Source organism: Gasterosteus aculeatus, chromosome 11, assembly GCF_964276395.1.
Source record: "Gasterosteus aculeatus chromosome 11, fGasAcu3.hap1.1, whole genome shotgun sequence".
Classification (NCBI taxonomy): Eukaryota; Metazoa; Chordata; class Actinopteri; order Perciformes; family Gasterosteidae; genus Gasterosteus; species Gasterosteus aculeatus.
In genome coordinates this window covers 1550089-1570503 of record NC_135699.1, presented here as the reverse complement: position 1 = coordinate 1570503, position 20415 = coordinate 1550089, and the positions used below count along the sequence as shown (strand labels likewise).

General features: G+C 47.5%; 14 non-coding genes across 14 annotated transcripts; 1 reads left to right on the top strand and 13 right to left on the bottom strand.

Annotated features, from left to right (window-relative positions):
* The first annotated feature begins 329 nt into the window (after positions 1 to 329).
* Positions 330 to 411, top strand: trnas-gcu (transfer RNA serine (anticodon GCU)). Its single transcript has one exon. It is a non-coding gene; the product is annotated as a tRNA-Ser (tRNA).
* Positions 412 to 3078: 2667 nt separating this feature from the next.
* Positions 3079 to 3160, bottom strand: trnas-gcu (transfer RNA serine (anticodon GCU)). Its single transcript has one exon. It is a non-coding gene; the product is annotated as a tRNA-Ser (tRNA).
* Positions 3161 to 4647: 1487 nt separating this feature from the next.
* trnas-gcu (transfer RNA serine (anticodon GCU)) lies at positions 4648 to 4729 on the bottom strand. The gene has a single exon. It is a non-coding gene; the product is annotated as a tRNA-Ser (tRNA).
* A 919-nt stretch (positions 4730 to 5648) lies between these two features.
* On the bottom strand, positions 5649 to 5730 carry trnas-gcu (transfer RNA serine (anticodon GCU)). Its single transcript has one exon. It is a non-coding gene; the product is annotated as a tRNA-Ser (tRNA).
* Positions 5731 to 6649: 919 nt separating this feature from the next.
* Positions 6650 to 6731, bottom strand: trnas-gcu (transfer RNA serine (anticodon GCU)). Its single transcript has one exon. It is a non-coding gene; the product is annotated as a tRNA-Ser (tRNA).
* Positions 6732 to 8218: 1487 nt separating this feature from the next.
* On the bottom strand, positions 8219 to 8300 carry trnas-gcu (transfer RNA serine (anticodon GCU)). The gene has a single exon. It is a non-coding gene; the product is annotated as a tRNA-Ser (tRNA).
* Positions 8301 to 9219: 919 nt separating this feature from the next.
* Positions 9220 to 9301, bottom strand: trnas-gcu (transfer RNA serine (anticodon GCU)). The gene has a single exon. It is a non-coding gene; the product is annotated as a tRNA-Ser (tRNA).
* A 919-nt stretch (positions 9302 to 10220) lies between these two features.
* On the bottom strand, positions 10221 to 10302 carry trnas-gcu (transfer RNA serine (anticodon GCU)). The gene has a single exon. It is a non-coding gene; the product is annotated as a tRNA-Ser (tRNA).
* Positions 10303 to 12357: 2055 nt separating this feature from the next.
* trnas-gcu (transfer RNA serine (anticodon GCU)) lies at positions 12358 to 12439 on the bottom strand. The gene has a single exon. It is a non-coding gene; the product is annotated as a tRNA-Ser (tRNA).
* Positions 12440 to 13358: 919 nt separating this feature from the next.
* trnas-gcu (transfer RNA serine (anticodon GCU)) lies at positions 13359 to 13440 on the bottom strand. The gene has a single exon. It is a non-coding gene; the product is annotated as a tRNA-Ser (tRNA).
* Positions 13441 to 14359: 919 nt separating this feature from the next.
* Positions 14360 to 14441, bottom strand: trnas-gcu (transfer RNA serine (anticodon GCU)). The gene has a single exon. It is a non-coding gene; the product is annotated as a tRNA-Ser (tRNA).
* Positions 14442 to 15360: 919 nt separating this feature from the next.
* trnas-gcu (transfer RNA serine (anticodon GCU)) lies at positions 15361 to 15442 on the bottom strand. The gene has a single exon. It is a non-coding gene; the product is annotated as a tRNA-Ser (tRNA).
* A 919-nt stretch (positions 15443 to 16361) lies between these two features.
* On the bottom strand, positions 16362 to 16443 carry trnas-gcu (transfer RNA serine (anticodon GCU)). The gene has a single exon. It is a non-coding gene; the product is annotated as a tRNA-Ser (tRNA).
* A 2054-nt stretch (positions 16444 to 18497) lies between these two features.
* trnas-gcu (transfer RNA serine (anticodon GCU)) lies at positions 18498 to 18579 on the bottom strand. The gene has a single exon. It is a non-coding gene; the product is annotated as a tRNA-Ser (tRNA).
* Between the last annotated feature and the right edge of the window lie 1836 nt (positions 18580 to 20415).

Sequence of the window (20415 nt, the reverse complement as noted above, 5' to 3'; positions counted from 1 at the left end):
CAACAGTGGCGATGCATGAATTTAAATGAGCGCGTCGACGCGACGGTGCGTTAAGACGCAGAAGCATGCAGCAGCCTTAAGTTCATGCGTCGTTATGTCCTCACCTGAAAATGAAGAACAATGGAGGATGCAGGCATCGATCCCGCTACTTCTCGCATGCTAAGCGAGCGCTCTACCATTTGAGCTAATCCCCCACTATATAGATGCTTGGGTCCAATTGGGATAAGCCGGCCACTGCATATAAACGCTTTTTAGAACCTCCCAGGACCATGAAAACATGCTACAATGTTGCCAATTATCTAACTATCCTGCAAAGCTGGAAGCCACACGACGAGGTGGCCGAGTGGTTAAGGCGATGGACTGCTAATCCATTGTGCTCTGCACGCATGGGTTCGAATCCCATTCTCGTCGCGTTGTAACTGACTTTGGCTTGCTACCTTTGCATTTTACCACCAGGAGATTTCAATTTGTCGTAGGAGTTCCAATATAGTTGGAGGAAACGGCTCTGACGGTCTAGACCTCGTCCAAAGCCAACCACGTTATACCTCAACGCGAGTATTCTTTAGGTGATTTTGAATCCATTTTTGCCTGTGGTTGATGGAAGAAACAATGGCTGGCCATTTGAATCCGCAGAATCGGTTGTTGCATTAAAGGTATAACGTGGTTGGCTTTGGACGAGGTCTAGACCGTCAGAGCCGTTTCCTCCAACTATATTGGAACTCCTACGACAAATTGAAATCTCCCGGTGGTAAAATGCAAAGGTAGCAGGTCAAAGTCAGTTACAACGCGACGAGAATGGGATTCGAACTTTGTGGACCCCGCGACCGGAAAACCGACGTTTGCGGAGATCTCCCTCCATGAATGACAGGCCATCCGCGCGTCCTTATAGTCCGCCAACGACGGTTTGTAGAAGTGGTCATATTTACACATTTCTTCCGACAAAAGCTCTTCAATCTGATCACGAATCCCATTCTCGTCGCGTTGTAACTGACTTTGACCTGCTACCTTTGCATTTTACCACCAGGAGATTTCAATTTGTCGTAGGAGTTCCAATATAGTTGGAGGAAACGGCTCTGACGGTCTAGACCTCGTCCAAAGCCAACCACGTTATACCTCAACGCGAGTATTCTTTAGGTGATTTTGAATCCATTTTTGCCTGTGGTTGATGGAAGAAACAATGGCTGGCCATTTGAATCCGCAGAATCGGTTGTTGCATTAAAGGTATAACGTGGTTGGCTTTGGACGAGGTCTAGACCGTCAGAGCCGTTTCCTCCAACTATATTGGAACTCCTACGACAAATTGAAATCTCCCGGTGGTAAAATGCAAAGGTAGCAGGTCAAAGTCAGTTACAACGCGACGAGAATGGGATTCGAACTTTGTGGACCCCGCGACCGGAAAACCGACGTTTGCGGAGATCTCCCTCCATGAATGACAGGCCATCCGCGCGTCCTTATAGTCCGCCAACGACGGTTTGTAGAAGTGGTCATATTTACACATTTCTTCCGACAAAAGCTCTTCAATCTGATCACGAATCCCATTCTCGTCGCGTTGTAACTGACTTTGACCTGCTACCTTTGCATTTTACCACCAGGAGATTTCAATTTGTCGTAGGAGTTCCAATATAGTTGGAGGAAACGGCTCTGACGGTCTAGACCTCGTCCAAAGCCAACCACGTTATACCTCAACGCGAGTATTCTTTAGGTGATTTTGAATCCATTTTTGCCTGTGGTTGATGGAAGAAACAATGGCTGGCCATTTGAATCCGCAGAATCGGTTGTTGCATTAAAGGTATAACGTGGTAGGCTTTGGACGAGGTCTAGACCGTCAGAGCCGTTTCCTCCAACTATATTGGAACTCCTACGACAAATTGAAATCTCCTGGTGGTAAAATGCAAAGGTAGCAGGTCAAAGTCAGTTACAACGCGACGAGAATGGGATTCGAACTTTGTGGACCCCGCGACCGGAAAACCGACGTTTGCGGAGATCTCCCTCCATGAATACAGGCCATCCGCGCGTCCTTATAGTCCGCCAACGACGGTTTGTAGAAGTGGTCATATTTACACATTTCTTCCGACAAAAGCTCTTCAATCTGATCACGAATCCCATTCTCGTCGCGTTGTAACTGACTTTGACCTGCTACCTTTGCATTTTACCACCAGGAGATTTCAATTTGTCGTAGGAGTTCCAATATAGTTGGAGGAAACGGCTCTTACGGTCTAGACCTCGTCCAAAGCCAACCACGTTATACCTCAACGCGAGTATTCTTTAGGATTGGACCCAAGCATCTATATAGTGGGGGATTAGCTCAAATGGTAGAGCGCTCGCTTAGCATGCGAGAAGTAGCGGGATCGATGCCTGCATCCTCCATTGTTCTTCATTTTCAGGTGAGGACATAACGACGCATGAACTTAAGGCTGCTGCATGCTTCTGCGTCTTAACGCACCGTCGCGTCGACGCGCTCATTTAAATTCATGCATCGCCACTGTTGCTTTTCATTGCGGACACATTTGTCCCGTATTTTCCTCCACAACTTTGTGGACCCCGCGACCGGAAAACCGACGTTTGCGGAGATCTCCCTCCATGAATGACAGGCCATCCGCGCGTCCTTATAGTCCGCCAACGACGGTTTGTAGAAGTGGTCATATTTACACATTTCTTCCGACAAAAGCTCTTCAATCTGATCACGAATCCCATTCTCGTCGCGTTGTAACTGACTTTGGCTTGCTACCTTTGCATTTTACCACCAGGAGATTTCAATTTGTCGTAGGAGTTCCAATATAGTTGGAGGAAACGGCTCTGACGGTCTAGACCTCGTCCAAAGCCAACCACGTTATACCTCAACGCGAGTATTCTTTAGGTGATTTTGAATCCATTTTTGCCTGTGGTTGATGGAAGAAACAATGGCTGGCCATTTGAATCCGCAGAATCGGTTGTTGCATTAAAGGTATAACGTGGTTGGCTCTGGACGAGGTCTAGACCGTCAGAGCCGTTTCCTCCAACTATATTGGAACTCCTACGACAAATTGAAATCTCCTGGTGGTAAAATGCAAAGGTAGCAAGCCAAAGTCAGTTACGACGCGACGAGAATGGGATTCGAACCCATGCGTGCAGAGCACAATGGATTAGCAGTCCATCGCCTTAACCACTCGGCCACCTCGTCGTGTGGCTTCCAACTTTGCAGGATAGTTAGATAATTGGCAACATTGTAGCATGTTTTCATGGTCCTGGGAGGTTCTAAAAAGCGTTTATATGCAGGGGCCGGCTTATCCCAATTGGACCCAAGCATCTATATAGTGGGGGATTAGCTCAAATGGTAGAGCGCTCGCTTAGCATGCGAGAAGTAGCGGGATCGATGCCTGCATCCTCCATTGTTCTTCATTTTCAGGTGAGGACATAACGACGCATGAACTTAAGGCTGCTGCATGCTTCTGCGTCTTAACGCACCGTCGCGTCGACGCGCTCATTTAAATTCATGCATCGCCACTGTTGCTTTTCATTGCGGACACATTTGTCCCGTATTTTCCTCCACAACTTTGTGGACCCCGCGACCGGAAAACCGACGTTTGCGGAGATCTCCCTCCATGAATGACAGGCCATCCGCGCGTCCTTATAGTCCGCCAACGACGGTTTGTAGAAGTGGTCATATTTACACATTTCTTCCGACAAAAGCTCTTCAATCTGATCACGAATCCCATTCTCGTCGCGTTGTAACTGACTTTGGCTTGCTACCTTTGCATTTTACCACCAGGAGATTTCAATTTGTCGTAGGAGTTCCAATATAGTTGGAGGAAACGGCTCTGACGGTCTAGACCTCGTCCAAAGCCAACCACGTTATACCTCAACGCGAGTATTCTTTAGGTGATTTTGAATCCATTTTTGCCTGTGGTTGATGGAAGAAACAATGGCTGGCCATTTGAATCCGCAGAATCGGTTGTTGCATTAAAGGTATAACGTGGTTGGCTTTGGACGAGGTCTAGACCGTCAGAGCCGTTTCCTCCAACTATATTGGAACTCCTACGACAAATTGAAATCTCCTGGTGGTAAAATGCAAAGGTAGCAGGTCAAAGTCAGTTACAACGCGACGAGAATGGGATTCGAACTTTGTGGACCCCGCGACCGGAAAACCGACGTTTGCGGAGATCTCCCTCCATGAATGACAGGCCATCCGCGCGTCCTTATAGTCCGCCAACGACGGTTTGTAGAAGTGGTCATATTTACACATTTCTTCCGACAAAAGCTCTTCAATCTGATCACGAATCCCATTCTCGTCGCGTTGTAACTGACTTTGGCTTGCTACCTTTGCATTTTACCACCAGGAGATTTCAATTTGTCGTAGGAGTTCCAATATAGTTGGAGGAAACGGCTCTGACGGTCTAGACCTCGTCCAAAGCCAACCACGTTATACCTCAACGCGAGTATTCTTTAGGTGATTTTGAATCCATTTTTGCCTGTGGTTGATGGAAGAAACAATGGCTGGCCATTTGAATCCGCAGAATCGGTTGTTGCATTAAAGGTATAACGTGGTTGGCTCTGGACGAGGTCTAGACCGTCAGAGCCGTTTCCTCCAACTATATTGGAACTCCTACGACAAATTGAAATCTCCTGGTGGTAAAATGCAAAGGTAGCAAGCCAAAGTCAGTTACGACGCGACGAGAATGGGATTCGAACCCATGCGTGCAGAGCACAATGGATTAGCAGTCCATCGCCTTAACCACTCGGCCACCTCGTCGTGTGGCTTCCAACTTTGCAGGATAGTTAGATAATTGGCAACATTGTAGCATGTTTTCATGGTCCTGGGAGGTTCTAAAAAGTGTTTATATGCAGGGGCCGGCTTATCCCAATTGGACCCAAGCATCTATATAGTGGGGGATTAGCTCAAATGGTAGAGCGCTCGCTTAGCATGCGAGAAGTAGCGGGATCGATGCCTGCATCCTCCATTGTTCTTCATTTTCAGGTGAGGACATAACGACGCATGAACTTAAGGCTGCTGCATGCTTCTGCGTCTTAACGCACCGTCGCGTCGACGCGCTCATTTAAATTCATGCATCGCCACTGTTGCTTTTCATTGCGGACACATTTGTCCCGTATTTTCCTCCACAACTTTGTGGACCCCGCGACCGGAAAACCGACGTTTGCGGAGATCTCCCTCCATGAATGACAGGCCATCCGCGCGTCCTTATAGTCCGCCAACGACGGTTTGTAGAAGTGGTCATATTTACACATTTCTTCCGACAAAAGCTCTTCAATCTGATCACGAATCCCATTCTCGTCGCGTTGTAACTGACTTTGGCTTGCTACCTTTGCATTTTACCACCAGGAGATTTCAATTTGTCGTAGGAGTTCCAATATAGTTGGAGGAAACGGCTCTGACGGTCTAGACCTCGTCCAAAGCCAACCACGTTATACCTCAACGCGAGTATTCTTTAGGTGATTTTGAATCCATTTTTGCCTGTGGTTGATGGAAGAAACAATGGCTGGCCATTTGAATCCGCAGAATCGGTTGTTGCATTAAAGGTATAACGTGGTTGGCTCTGGACGAGGTCTAGACCGTCAGAGCCGTTTCCTCCAACTATATTGGAACTCCTACGACAAATTGAAATCTCCTGGTGGTAAAATGCAAAGGTAGCAAGCCAAAGTCAGTTACGACGCGACGAGAATGGGATTCGAACCCATGCGTGCAGAGCACAATGGATTAGCAGTCCATCGCCTTAACCACTCGGCCACCTCGTCGTGTGGCTTCCAACTTTGCAGGATAGTTAGATAATTGGCAACATTGTAGCATGTTTTCATGGTCCTGGGAGGTTCTAAAAAGCGTTTATATGCAGGGGCCGGCTTATCCCAATTGGACCCAAGCATCTATATAGTGGGGGATTAGCTCAAATGGTAGAGCGCTCGCTTAGCATGCGAGAAGTAGCGGGATCGATGCCTGCATCCTCCATTGTTCTTCATTTTCAGGTGAGGACATAACGACGCATGAACTTAAGGCTGCTGCATGCTTCTGCGTCTTAACGCACCGTCGCGTCGACGCGCTCATTTAAATTCATGCATCGCCACTGTTGCTTTTCATTGCGGACACATTTGTCCCGTATTTTCCTCCACAACTTTGTGGACCCCGCGACCGGAAAACCGACGTTTGCGGAGATCTCCCTCCATGAATGACAGGCCATCCGCGCGTCCTTATAGTCCGCCAACGACGGTTTGTAGAAGTGGTCATATTTACACATTTCTTCCGACAAAAGCTCTTCAATCTGATCACGAATCCCATTCTCGTCGCGTTGTAACTGACTTTGGCTTGCTACCTTTGCATTTTACCACCAGGAGATTTCAATTTGTCGTAGGAGTTCCAATATAGTTGGAGGAAACGGCTCTGACGGTCTAGACCTCGTCCAAAGCCAACCACGTTATACCTCAACGCGAGTATTCTTTAGGTGATTTTGAATCCATTTTTGCCTGTGGTTGATGGAAGAAACAATGGCTGGCCATTTGAATCCGCAGAATCGGTTGTTGCATTAAAGGTATAACGTGGTTGGCTCTGGACGAGGTCTAGACCGTCAGAGCCGTTTCCTCCAACTATATTGGAACTCCTACGACAAATTGAAATCTCCTGGTGGTAAAATGCAAAGGTAGCAAGCCAAAGTCAGTTACGACGCGACGAGAATGGGATTCGAACCCATGCGTGCAGAGCACAATGGATTAGCAGTCCATCGCCTTAACCACTCGGCCACCTCGTCGTGTGGCTTCCAACTTTGCAGGATAGTTAGATAATTGGCAACATTGTAGCATGTTTTCATGGTCCTGGGAGGTTCTAAAAAGCGTTTATATGCAGGGGCCGGCTTATCCCAATTGGACCCAAGCATCTATATAGTGGGGGATTAGCTCAAATGGTAGAGCGCTCGCTTAGCATGCGAGAAGTAGCGGGATCGATGCCTGCATCCTCCATTGTTCTTCATTTTCAGGTGAGGACATAACGACGCATGAACTTAAGGCTGCTGCATGCTTCTGCGTCTTAACGCACCGTCGCGTCGACGCGCTCATTTAAATTCATGCATCGCCACTGTTGCTTTTCATTGCGGACACATTTGTCCCGTATTTTCCTCCACAACTTTGTGGACCCCGCGACCGGAAAACCGACGTTTGCGGAGATCTCCCTCCATGAATGACAGGCCATCCGCGCGTCCTTATAGTCCGCCAACGACGGTTTGTAGAAGTGGTCATATTTACACATTTCTTCCGACAAAAGCTCTTCAATCTGATCACGAATCCCATTCTCGTCGCGTTGTAACTGACTTTGGCTTGCTACCTTTGCATTTTACCACCAGGAGATTTCAATTTGTCGTAGGAGTTCCAATATAGTTGGAGGAAACGGCTCTGACGGTCTAGACCTCGTCCAAAGCCAACCACGTTATACCTCAACGCGAGTATTCTTTAGGTGATTTTGAATCCATTTTTGCCTGTGGTTGATGGAAGAAACAATGGCTGGCCATTTGAATCCGCAGAATCGGTTGTTGCATTAAAGGTATAACGTGGTTGGCTTTGGACGAGGTCTAGACCGTCAGAGCCGTTTCCTCCAACTATATTGGAACTCCTACGACAAATTGAAATCTCCTGGTGGTAAAATGCAAAGGTAGCAGGTCAAAGTCAGTTACAACGCGACGAGAATGGGATTCGAACTTTGTGGACCCCGCGACCGGAAAACCGACGTTTGCGGAGATCTCCCTCCATGAATGACAGGCCATCCGCGCGTCCTTATAGTCCGCCAACGACGGTTTGTAGAAGTGGTCATATTTACACATTTCTTCCGACAAAAGCTCTTCAATCTGATCACGAATCCCATTCTCGTCGCGTTGTAACTGACTTTGGCTTGCTACCTTTGCATTTTACCACCAGGAGATTTCAATTTGTCGTAGGAGTTCCAATATAGTTGGAGGAAACGGCTCTGACGGTCTAGACCTCGTCCAAAGCCAACCACGTTATACCTCAACGCGAGTATTCTTTAGGTGATTTTGAATCCATTTTTGCCTGTGGTTGATGGAAGAAACAATGGCTGGCCATTTGAATCCGCAGAATCGGTTGTTGCATTAAAGGTATAACGTGGTTGGCTCTGGACGAGGTCTAGACCGTCAGAGCCGTTTCCTCCAACTATATTGGAACTCCTACGACAAATTGAAATCTCCTGGTGGTAAAATGCAAAGGTAGCAAGCCAAAGTCAGTTACGACGCGACGAGAATGGGATTCGAACCCATGCGTGCAGAGCACAATGGATTAGCAGTCCATCGCCTTAACCACTCGGCCACCTCGTCGTGTGGCTTCCAACTTTGCAGGATAGTTAGATAATTGGCAACATTGTAGCATGTTTTCATGGTCCTGGGAGGTTCTAAAAAGTGTTTATATGCAGGGGCCGGCTTATCCCAATTGGACCCAAGCATCTATATAGTGGGGGATTAGCTCAAATGGTAGAGCGCTCGCTTAGCATGCGAGAAGTAGCGGGATCGATGCCTGCATCCTCCATTGTTCTTCATTTTCAGGTGAGGACATAACGACGCATGAACTTAAGGCTGCTGCATGCTTCTGCGTCTTAACGCACCGTCGCGTCGACGCGCTCATTTAAATTCATGCATCGCCACTGTTGCTTTTCATTGCGGACACATTTGTCCCGTATTTTCCTCCACAACTTTGTGGACCCCGCGACCGGAAAACCGACGTTTGCGGAGATCTCCCTCCATGAATGACAGGCCATCCGCGCGTCCTTATAGTCCGCCAACGACGGTTTGTAGAAGTGGTCATATTTACACATTTCTTCCGACAAAAGCTCTTCAATCTGATCACGAATCCCATTCTCGTCGCGTTGTAACTGACTTTGGCTTGCTACCTTTGCATTTTACCACCAGGAGATTTCAATTTGTCGTAGGAGTTCCAATATAGTTGGAGGAAACGGCTCTGACGGTCTAGACCTCGTCCAAAGCCAACCACGTTATACCTCAACGCGAGTATTCTTTAGGTGATTTTGAATCCATTTTTGCCTGTGGTTGATGGAAGAAACAATGGCTGGCCATTTGAATCCGCAGAATCGGTTGTTGCATTAAAGGTATAACGTGGTTGGCTCTGGACGAGGTCTAGACCGTCAGAGCCGTTTCCTCCAACTATATTGGAACTCCTACGACAAATTGAAATCTCCTGGTGGTAAAATGCAAAGGTAGCAAGCCAAAGTCAGTTACGACGCGACGAGAATGGGATTCGAACCCATGCGTGCAGAGCACAATGGATTAGCAGTCCATCGCCTTAACCACTCGGCCACCTCGTCGTGTGGCTTCCAACTTTGCAGGATAGTTAGATAATTGGCAACATTGTAGCATGTTTTCATGGTCCTGGGAGGTTCTAAAAAGCGTTTATATGCAGGGGCCGGCTTATCCCAATTGGACCCAAGCATCTATATAGTGGGGGATTAGCTCAAATGGTAGAGCGCTCGCTTAGCATGCGAGAAGTAGCGGGATCGATGCCTGCATCCTCCATTGTTCTTCATTTTCAGGTGAGGACATAACGACGCATGAACTTAAGGCTGCTGCATGCTTCTGCGTCTTAACGCACCGTCGCGTCGACGCGCTCATTTAAATTCATGCATCGCCACTGTTGCTTTTCATTGCGGACACATTTGTCCCGTATTTTCCTCCACAACTTTGTGGACCCCGCGACCGGAAAACCGACGTTTGCGGAGATCTCCCTCCATGAATGACAGGCCATCCGCGCGTCCTTATAGTCCGCCAACGACGGTTTGTAGAAGTGGTCATATTTACACATTTCTTCCGACAAAAGCTCTTCAATCTGATCACGAATCCCATTCTCGTCGCGTTGTAACTGACTTTGGCTTGCTACCTTTGCATTTTACCACCAGGAGATTTCAATTTGTCGTAGGAGTTCCAATATAGTTGGAGGAAACGGCTCTGACGGTCTAGACCTCGTCCAAAGCCAACCACGTTATACCTCAACGCGAGTATTCTTTAGGTGATTTTGAATCCATTTTTGCCTGTGGTTGATGGAAGAAACAATGGCTGGCCATTTGAATCCGCAGAATCGGTTGTTGCATTAAAGGTATAACGTGGTTGGCTTTGGACGAGGTCTAGACCGTCAGAGCCGTTTCCTCCAACTATATTGGAACTCCTACGACAAATTGAAATCTCCTGGTGGTAAAATGCAAAGGTAGCAAGCCAAAGTCAGTTACAACGCGACGAGAATGGGATTCGAACCCATGCGTGCAGAGCACAATGGATTAGCAGTCCATCGCCTTAACCACTCGGCCACCTCGTCGTGTGGCTTCCAGCTTTGCAGGATAGTTAGATAATTGGCAACATTGTAGCATGTTTTCATGGTCCTGGGAGGTTCTAAAAAGCGTTTATATGCAGGGGCCGGCTTATCCCAATTGGACCCAAGCATCTATATAGTGGGGGATTAGCTCAAATGGTAGAGCGCTCGCTTAGCATGCGAGAAGTAGCGGGATCGATGCCTGCATCCTCCATTGTTCTTCATTTTCAGGTGAGGACATAACGACGCATGAACTTAAGGCTGCTGCATGCTTCTGCGTCTTAACGCACCGTCGCGTCGACGCGCTCATTTAAATTCATGCATCGCCACTGTTGCTTTTCATTGCGGACACATTTGTCCCGTATTTTCCTCCACAACTTTGTGGACCCCGCGACCGGAAAACCGACGTTTGCGGAGATCTCCCTCCATGAATGACAGGCCATCCGCGCGTCCTTATAGTCCGCCAACGACGGTTTGTAGAAGTGGTCATATTTACACATTTCTTCCGACAAAAGCTCTTCAATCTGATCACGAATCCCATTCTCGTCGCGTTGTAACTGACTTTGGCTTGCTACCTTTGCATTTTACCACCAGGAGATTTCAATTTGTCGTAGGAGTTCCAATATAGTTGGAGGAAACGGCTCTTACGGTCTAGACCTCGTCCAAAGCCAACCACGTTATACCTCAACGCGAGTATTCTTTAGGTGATTTTGAATCCATTTTTGCCTGTGGTTGATGGAAGAAACAATGGCTGGCCATTTGAATCCGCAGAATCGGTTGTTGCATTAAAGGTATAACGTGGTTGGCTCTGGACGAGGTCTAGACCGTCAGAGCCGTTTCCTCCAACTATATTGGAACTCCTACGACAAATTGAAATCTCCTGGTGGTAAAATGCAAAGGTAGCAAGCCAAAGTGAGTTACAACGCGACGAGAATGGGATTCGAACTTTGTGGACCCCGCGACCGGAAAACCGACGTTTGCGGAGATCTCCCTCCATGAATGACAGGCCATCCGCGCGTCCTTATAGTCCGCCAACGACGGTTTGTAGAAGTGGTCATATTTACACATTTCTTCCGACAAAAGCTCTTCAATCTGATCACGAATCCCATTCTCGTCGCGTTGTAACTGACTTTGGCTTGCTACCTTTGCATTTTACCACCAGGAGATTTCAATTTGTCGTAGGAGTTCCAATATAGTTGGAGGAAACGGCTCTGACGGTCTAGACCTCGTCCAAAGCCAACCACGTTATACCTCAACGCGAGTATTCTTTAGGTGATTTTGAATCCATTTTTGCCTGTGGTTGATGGAAGAAACAATGGCTGGCCATTTGAATCCGCAGAATCGGTTGTTGCATTAAAGGTATAACGTGGTTGGCTTTGGACGAGGTCTAGACCGTCAGAGCCGTTTCCTCCAACTATATTGGAACTCCTACGACAAATTGAAATCTCCTGGTGGTAAAATGCAAAGGTAGCAGGTCAAAGTCAGTTACAACGCGACGAGAATGGGATTCGAACTTTGTGGACCCCGCGACCGGAAAACCGACGTTTGCGGAGATCTCCCTCCATGAATGACAGGCCATCCGCGCGTCCTTATAGTCCGCCAACGACGGTTTGTAGAAGTGGTCATATTTACACATTTCTTCCGACAAAAGCTCTTCAATCTGATCACGAATCCCATTCTCGTCGCGTTGTAACTGACTTTGGCTTGCTACCTTTGCATTTTACCACCAGGAGATTTCAATTTGTCGTAGGAGTTCCAATATAGTTGGAGGAAACGGCTCTGACGGTCTAGACCTCGTCCAAAGCCAACCACGTTATACCTCAACGCGAGTATTCTTTAGGTGATTTTGAATCCATTTTTGCCTGTGGTTGATGGAAGAAACAATGGCTGGCCATTTGAATCCGCAGAATCGGTTGTTGCATTAAAGGTATAACGTGGTTGGCTCTGGACGAGGTCTAGACCGTCAGAGCCGTTTCCTCCAACTATATTGGAACTCCTACGACAAATTGAAATCTCCTGGTGGTAAAATGCAAAGGTAGCAAGCCAAAGTCAGTTACGACGCGACGAGAATGGGATTCGAACCCATGCGTGCAGAGCACAATGGATTAGCAGTCCATCGCCTTAACCACTCGGCCACCTCGTCGTGTGGCTTCCAACTTTGCAGGATAGTTAGATAATTGGCAACATTGTAGCATGTTTTCATGGTCCTGGGAGGTTCTAAAAAGTGTTTATATGCAGGGGCCGGCTTATCCCAATTGGACCCAAGCATCTATATAGTGGGGGATTAGCTCAAATGGTAGAGCGCTCGCTTAGCATGCGAGAAGTAGCGGGATCGATGCCTGCATCCTCCATTGTTCTTCATTTTCAGGTGAGGACATAACGACGCATGAACTTAAGGCTGCTGCATGCTTCTGCGTCTTAACGCACCGTCGCGTCGACGCGCTCATTTAAATTCATGCATCGCCACTGTTGCTTTTCATTGCGGACACATTTGTCCCGTATTTTCCTCCACAACTTTGTGGACCCCGCGACCGGAAAACCGACGTTTGCGGAGATCTCCCTCCATGAATGACAGGCCATCCGCGCGTCCTTATAGTCCGCCAACGACGGTTTGTAGAAGTGGTCATATTTACACATTTCTTCCGACAAAAGCTCTTCAATCTGATCACGAATCCCATTCTCGTCGCGTTGTAACTGACTTTGGCTTGCTACCTTTGCATTTTACCACCAGGAGATTTCAATTTGTCGTAGGAGTTCCAATATAGTTGGAGGAAACGGCTCTGACGGTCTAGACCTCGTCCAAAGCCAACCACGTTATACCTCAACGCGAGTATTCTTTAGGTGATTTTGAATCCATTTTTGCCTGTGGTTGATGGAAGAAACAATGGCTGGCCATTTGAATCCGCAGAATCGGTTGTTGCATTAAAGGTATAACGTGGTTGGCTCTGGACGAGGTCTAGACCGTCAGAGCCGTTTCCTCCAACTATATTGGAACTCCTACGACAAATTGAAATCTCCTGGTGGTAAAATGCAAAGGTAGCAAGCCAAAGTCAGTTACGACGCGACGAGAATGGGATTCGAACCCATGCGTGCAGAGCACAATGGATTAGCAGTCCATCGCCTTAACCACTCGGCCACCTCGTCGTGTGGCTTCCAACTTTGCAGGATAGTTAGATAATTGGCAACATTGTAGCATGTTTTCATGGTCCTGGGAGGTTCTAAAAAGCGTTTATATGCAGGGGCCGGCTTATCCCAATTGGACCCAAGCATCTATATAGTGGGGGATTAGCTCAAATGGTAGAGCGCTCGCTTAGCATGCGAGAAGTAGCGGGATCGATGCCTGCATCCTCCATTGTTCTTCATTTTCAGGTGAGGACATAACGACGCATGAACTTAAGGCTGCTGCATGCTTCTGCGTCTTAACGCACCGTCGCGTCGACGCGCTCATTTAAATTCATGCATCGCCACTGTTGCTTTTCATTGCGGACACATTTGTCCCGTATTTTCCTCCACAACTTTGTGGACCCCGCGACCGGAAAACCGACGTTTGCGGAGATCTCCCTCCATGAATGACAGGCCATCCGCGCGTCCTTATAGTCCGCCAACGACGGTTTGTAGAAGTGGTCATATTTACACATTTCTTCCGACAAAAGCTCTTCAATCTGATCACGAATCCCATTCTCGTCGCGTTGTAACTGACTTTGGCTTGCTACCTTTGCATTTTACCACCAGGAGATTTCAATTTGTCGTAGGAGTTCCAATATAGTTGGAGGAAACGGCTCTGACGGTCTAGACCTCGTCCAAAGCCAACCACGTTATACCTCAACGCGAGTATTCTTTAGGTGATTTTGAATCCATTTTTGCCTGTGGTTGATGGAAGAAACAATGGCTGGCCATTTGAATCCGCAGAATCGGTTGTTGCATTAAAGGTATAACGTGGTTGGCTTTGGACGAGGTCTAGACCGTCAGAGCCGTTTCCTCCAACTATATTGGAACTCCTACGACAAATTGAAATCTCCTGGTGGTAAAATGCAAAGGTAGCAAGCCAAAGTCAGTTACAACGCGACGAGAATGGGATTCGAACCCATGCGTGCAGAGCACAATGGATTAGCAGTCCATCGCCTTAACCACTCGGCCACCTCGTCGTGTGGCTTCCAGCTTTGCAGGATAGTTAGATAATTGGCAACATTGTAGCATGTTTTCATGGTCCTGGGAGGTTCTAAAAAGCGTTTATATGCAGGGGCCGGCTTATCCCAATTGGACCCAAGCATCTATATAGTGGGGGATTAGCTCAAATGGTAGAGCGCTCGCTTAGCATGCGAGAAGTAGCGGGATCGATGCCTGCATCCTCCATTGTTCTTCATTTTCAGGTGAGGACATAACGACGCATGAACTTAAGGCTGCTGCATGCTTCTGCGTCTTAACGCACCGTCGCGTCGACGCGCTCATTTAAATTCATGCATCGCCACTGTTGCTTTTCATTGCGGACACATTTGTCCCGTATTTTCCTCCACAACTTTGTGGACCCCGCGACCGGAAAACCGACGTTTGCGGAGATCTCCCTCCATGAATGACAGGCCATCCGCGCGTCCTTATAGTCCGCCAACGACGGTTTGTAGAAGTGGTCATATTTACACATTTCTTCCGACAAAAGCTCTTCAATCTGATCACGAATCCCATTCTCGTCGCGTTGTAACTGACTTTGGCTTGCTACCTTTGCATTTTACCACCAGGAGATTTCAATTTGTCGTAGGAGTTCCAATATAGTTGGAGGAAACGGCTCTTACGGTCTAGACCTCGTCCAAAGCCAACCACGTTATACCTCAACGCGAGTATTCTTTAGGTGATTTTGAATCCATTTTTGCCTGTGGTTGATGGAAGAAACAATGGCTGGCCATTTGAATCCGCAGAATCGGTTGTTGCATTAAAGGTATAACGTGGTTGGCTCTGGACGAGGTCTAGACCGTCAGAGCCGTTTCCTCCAACTATATTGGAACTCCTACGACAAATTGAAATCTCCTGGTGGTAAAATGCAAAGGTAGCAAGCCAAAGTGACTTACAACGCGACGAGAATGGGATTCGAACCCATGCGTGCAGAGCACAATGGATTAGCAGTCCATCGCCTTAACCACTCGGCCACCTCGTCGTGTGGCTTCCAGCTTTGCAGGATAGTTAGATAATTGGCAACATTGTAGCATGTTTTCATGGTCCTGGGAGGTTCTAAAAAGCGTTTATATGCAGGGGCCGGCTTATCCCAATTGGACCCAAGCATCTATATAGTGGGGGATTAGCTCAAATGGTAGAGCGCTCGCTTAGCATGCGAGAAGTAGCGGGATCGATGCCTGCATCCTCCATTGTTCTTCATTTTCAGGTGAGGACATAACGACGCATTAACTTAAGGCTGCTGCATGCTTCTGCGTCTTAACGCACCGTCGCGTCGACGCGCTCATTTAAATTCATGCATCGCCACTGTTGCTTTTCATTGCGGACACATTTGTCCCGTATTTTCCTCCACAACTTTGTGGACCCCGCGACCGGAAAACCGACGTTTGCGGAGATCTCCCTCCATGAATGACAGGCCATCCGCGCGTCCTTATAGTCCGCCAACGACGGTTTGTAGAAGTGGTCATATTTACACATTTCTTCCGACAAAAGCTCTTCAATCTGATCACGAATCCCATTCTCGTCGCGTTGTAACTGACTTTGGCTTGCTACCTTTGCATTTTACCACCAGGAGATTTCAATTTGTCGTAGGAGTTCCAATATAGTTGGAGGAAACGGCTCTTACGGTCTAGACCTCGTCCAAAGCCAACCACGTTATACCTCAACGCGAGTATTCTTTAGGTGATTTTGAATCCATTTTTGCCTGTGGTTGATGGAAGAAACAATGGCTGGCCATTTGAATCCGCAGAATCGGTTGTTGCATTAAAGGTATAACGTGGTTGGCTCTGGACGAGGTCTAGACCGTCAGAGCCGTTTCCTCCAACTATATTGGAACTCCTACGACAAATTGAAATCTCCTGGTGGTAAAATGCAAAGGTAGCAAGCCAAAGTGAGTTACTACGCGACGAGAATGGGATTCGAACCCATGCGTGCAGAGCACAATGGATTAGCAGTCCATCGCCTTAACCACTCGGCCACCTCGTCGTGTGGCTTCCAGCTTTGCAGGATAGTTAGATAATTGGCAACATTGTAGCATGTTTTCATGGTCCTGGGAGGTTCTAAAAAGCGTTTATATGCAGGGGCCGGCTTATCCCAATTGGACCCAAGCATCTATATAGTGGGGGATTAGCTCAAATGGTAGAGCGCTCGCTTAGCATGCGAGAAGTAGCGGGATCGATGCCTGCATCCTCCATTGTTCTTCATTTTCAGGTGAGGACATAACGACGCATGAACTTAAGGCTGCTGCATGCTCTGCGTCTTAACGCACCGTCGCGTCGACGCGCTCATTTAAATTCATGCATCGCCACTGTTGCTTTTCATTGCGGACACATTTGTCCCGTATTTTCCTCCACAACTTTGTGGACCCCGCGACCGGAAAACCAACGTTTGCGGAGATCTCCCTCCATGAATGACAGGCCATCCGCGCGTCCTTATAGTCCGCCAACGACGGTTTGTAGAAGTGGTCATATTTACACATTTCTTCCGACAAAAGTTCTTCAATCTGATCACGAATCCCATTCTCGTCGCGTTGTAACTGACTTTGGCTTGCTACCTTTGCATTTTACCACCAGGAGATTTCAATTTGTCGAAGGAGTTCCAATATAGTTGGAGGAAACGGCTCTGACGGTCTAGACCTCGTCCAAAGCCAACCACGTTATACCTCAACGCGAGTATTCTTTAGGTGATTTTGAATCCATTTTTGCCTGTGGTTGATGGAAGAAACAATGGCTGGCCGATTGAATCCGCAGAATCGGTTGTTGCATTAAAGGTATAACGTGGTTGGCTCTGGACGAGGTCTAGACCGTCAGAGCCGTTTCCTCCAACTATATTGGAACTCCTACGACAAATTGAAATCTCCTGGTGGTAAAATGCAAAGGTAGCAAGCCAAAGTGAGTTACAACGCGACGAGAATGGGATTCGAACTTTGTGGACCCCGCGACCGGAAAACCGACGTTTGCGGAGATCTCCCTCCATGAATGACAGGCCATCCGCGCGTCCTTATAGTCCGCCAACGACGGTTTGTAGAAGTGGTCATATTTACACATTTCTTCCGACAAAAGCTCTTCAATCTGATCACGAATCCCATTCTCGTCGCGTTGTAACTGACTTTGACCTGCTACCTTTGCATTTTACCACCAGGAGATTTCAATTTGTCGTAGGAGTTCCAATATAGTTGGAGGAAACGGCTCTTACGGTCTAGACCTCGTCCAAAGCCAACCACGTTATACCTCAACGCGAGTATTCTTTAGGTGATTTTGAATCCATTTTTGCCTGTGGTTGATGGAAGAAACAATGGCTGGCCATTTGAATCCGCAGAATCGGTTGTTGCATTAAAGGTATAACGTGGTTGGCTTTGGACGAGGTCTAGACCGTCAGAGCCGTTTCCTCCAACTATATTGGAACTCCTACGACAAATTGAAATCTCCTGGTGGTAAAATGCAAAGGTAGCAGGTCAAAGTCAGTTACAACGCGACGAGAATGGGATTCGAACTTTGTGGACCCCGCGACCGGAAAACCGACGTTTGCGGAGATCTCCCTCCATGAATGACAGGCCATCCGCGCGTCCTTATAGTCCGCCAACGACGGTTTGTAGAAGTGGTCATATTTACACATTTCTTCCGACAAAAGCTCTTCAATCTGATCACGAATCCCATTCTCGTCGCGTTGTAACTGACTTTGGCTTGCTACCTTTGCATTTTACCACCAGGAGATTTCAATTTGTCGTAGGAGTTCCAATATAGTTGGAGGAAACGGCTCTGACGGTCTAGACCTCGTCCAGAGCCAACCACGTTATACCTCAACGCGAGTATTCTTTAGGTGATTTTGAATCCATTTTTGCCTGTGGTTGATGGAAGAAACAATGGCTGGCCATTTGAATCCGCAGAATCGGTTGTTGCATTAAAGGTATAACGTGGTTGGCTCTGGACGAGGTCTAGACCGTCAGAGCCGTTTCCTCCAACTATATTGGAACTCCTACGACAAATTGAAATCTCCTGGTGGTAAAATGCAAAGGTAGCAAGCCAAAGTCAGTTACGACGCGACGAGAATGGGATTCGAACCCATGCGTGCAGAGCACAATGGATTAGCAGTCCATCGCCTTAACCACTCGGCCACCTCGTCGTGTGGCTTCCAACTTTGCAGGATAGTTAGATAATTGGCAACATCGTAGCATGTTTTCATGGTCCTGGGAGGTTCTAAAAAGCGTTTATATGCAGGGGCCGGCTTATCCCAATTGGACCCAAGCATCTATATAGTGGGGGATTAGCTCAAATGGTAGAGCGCTCGCTTAGCATGCGAGAAGTAGCGGGATCGATGCCTGCATCCTCCATTGTTCTTCATTTTCAGGTGAGGACATAACGACGCATGAACTTAAGGCTGCTGCATGCTTCTGCGTCTTAACGCACCGTCGCGTCGACGCGCTCATATAAATTCATGCATCGCCACTGTTGCTTTTCATTGCGGACACATTTGTCCCGTATTTTCCTCCACAACTTTGTGGACCCCGCGACCGGAAAACCGACGTTTGCGGAGATCTCCCTCCATGAATGACAGGCCATCCGCGCGTCCTTATAGTCAGCCAACGACGGTTTGTAGAAGTGGTCATATTTACACATTTCTTCCGACAAAAGCTCTTCAATCTGATCACGAATCCCATTCTCGTCGCGTTGTAACTGACTTTGGCTTGCTACCTTTGCATTTTACCACCAGGAGATTTCAATTTGTCGTAGGAGTTCCAATATAGTTGGAGGAAACGGCTCTGACGGCCTAGACCTCGTCCAAAGCCAACCACGTTATACCTCAACGCGAGTATTCTTTAGGTGATTTTGAATCCATTTTTGCCTGTGGTTGATGGAAGAAACAATGGCTGGCCATTTGAATCCGCAGAATCGGTTGTTGCATTAAAGGTATAACGTGGTTGGCTTTGGACGAGGTCTAGACCGTCAGAGCCGTTTCCTCCAACTATATTGGAACTCCTACGACAAATTGAAATCTCCTGGTGGTAAAATGCAAAGGTAGCAGGTCAAAGTCAGTTACAACGCAACGAGAATGGGATTCGAACTTTGTAGACCCCGCGACCGGAAAACCGACGTTTGCGGAGATCTCCCTCCATGAATGACAGGCCATCCGCGCGTCCTTATAGTCCGCCAACGACGGTTTGTAGAAGTTGTCATATTTACACATTTCTTCCGACAAAAGTTCTTCAATCTGATCACGAATCCCATTCTCGTCGCGTTGTAAGTGACTTTGGCTTGCTACCTTTGCATTTTACCACCAGGAGATTTCAATTTGTCGAAGGAGTTCCAATATAGTTGGAGGAAACGGCTCTGACGGCCTAGACCTCGTCCAAAGCCAACCACGTTATACCTCAACGCGAGTATTCTTTAGGTGATTTTGAATCCATTTTTGCCTGTGGTTGATGGAAGAAACAATGGCTGGCCATTTGAATCCGCAGAATCGGTTGTTGCATTAAAGGTATAACGTGGTTGGCTCTGGACGAGGTCCAGGCCATGCAGAATCGGTTGTTGCATTAAAGGTATAACGTGGTTGGCTTTGGACGAGGTCTAGACCGTCAGAGCCGTTTCCTCCAACTATATTGGAACTCCTACGACAAATTAATATCTCCTGGTGGTAAAATGCAAAGGTAGCAAGTCAAAGTCAGTTACAACGTGACGAGAATGGGATTCGAACTTTGTAGACCCCGCGACCGGAAAACCGACATTTGCGGAGATCTCCCTCCATGAATGACAGGCCATCCGCGCGTCCTTATAGTCCGCCAACGACGGTTTGTAGAAGTGGTCATATTTACACATTTCTTCCGACAAAAGTTCTTCAATCTGATCACGAATCCCATTCTCGTCGCGTTGTAACTGACTTTGGCTTGCTACCTTTGCATTTTACCACCAGGAGATTTCAATTTGTCGAAGGAGTTCCAATATAGTTGGAGGAAACGGCTCT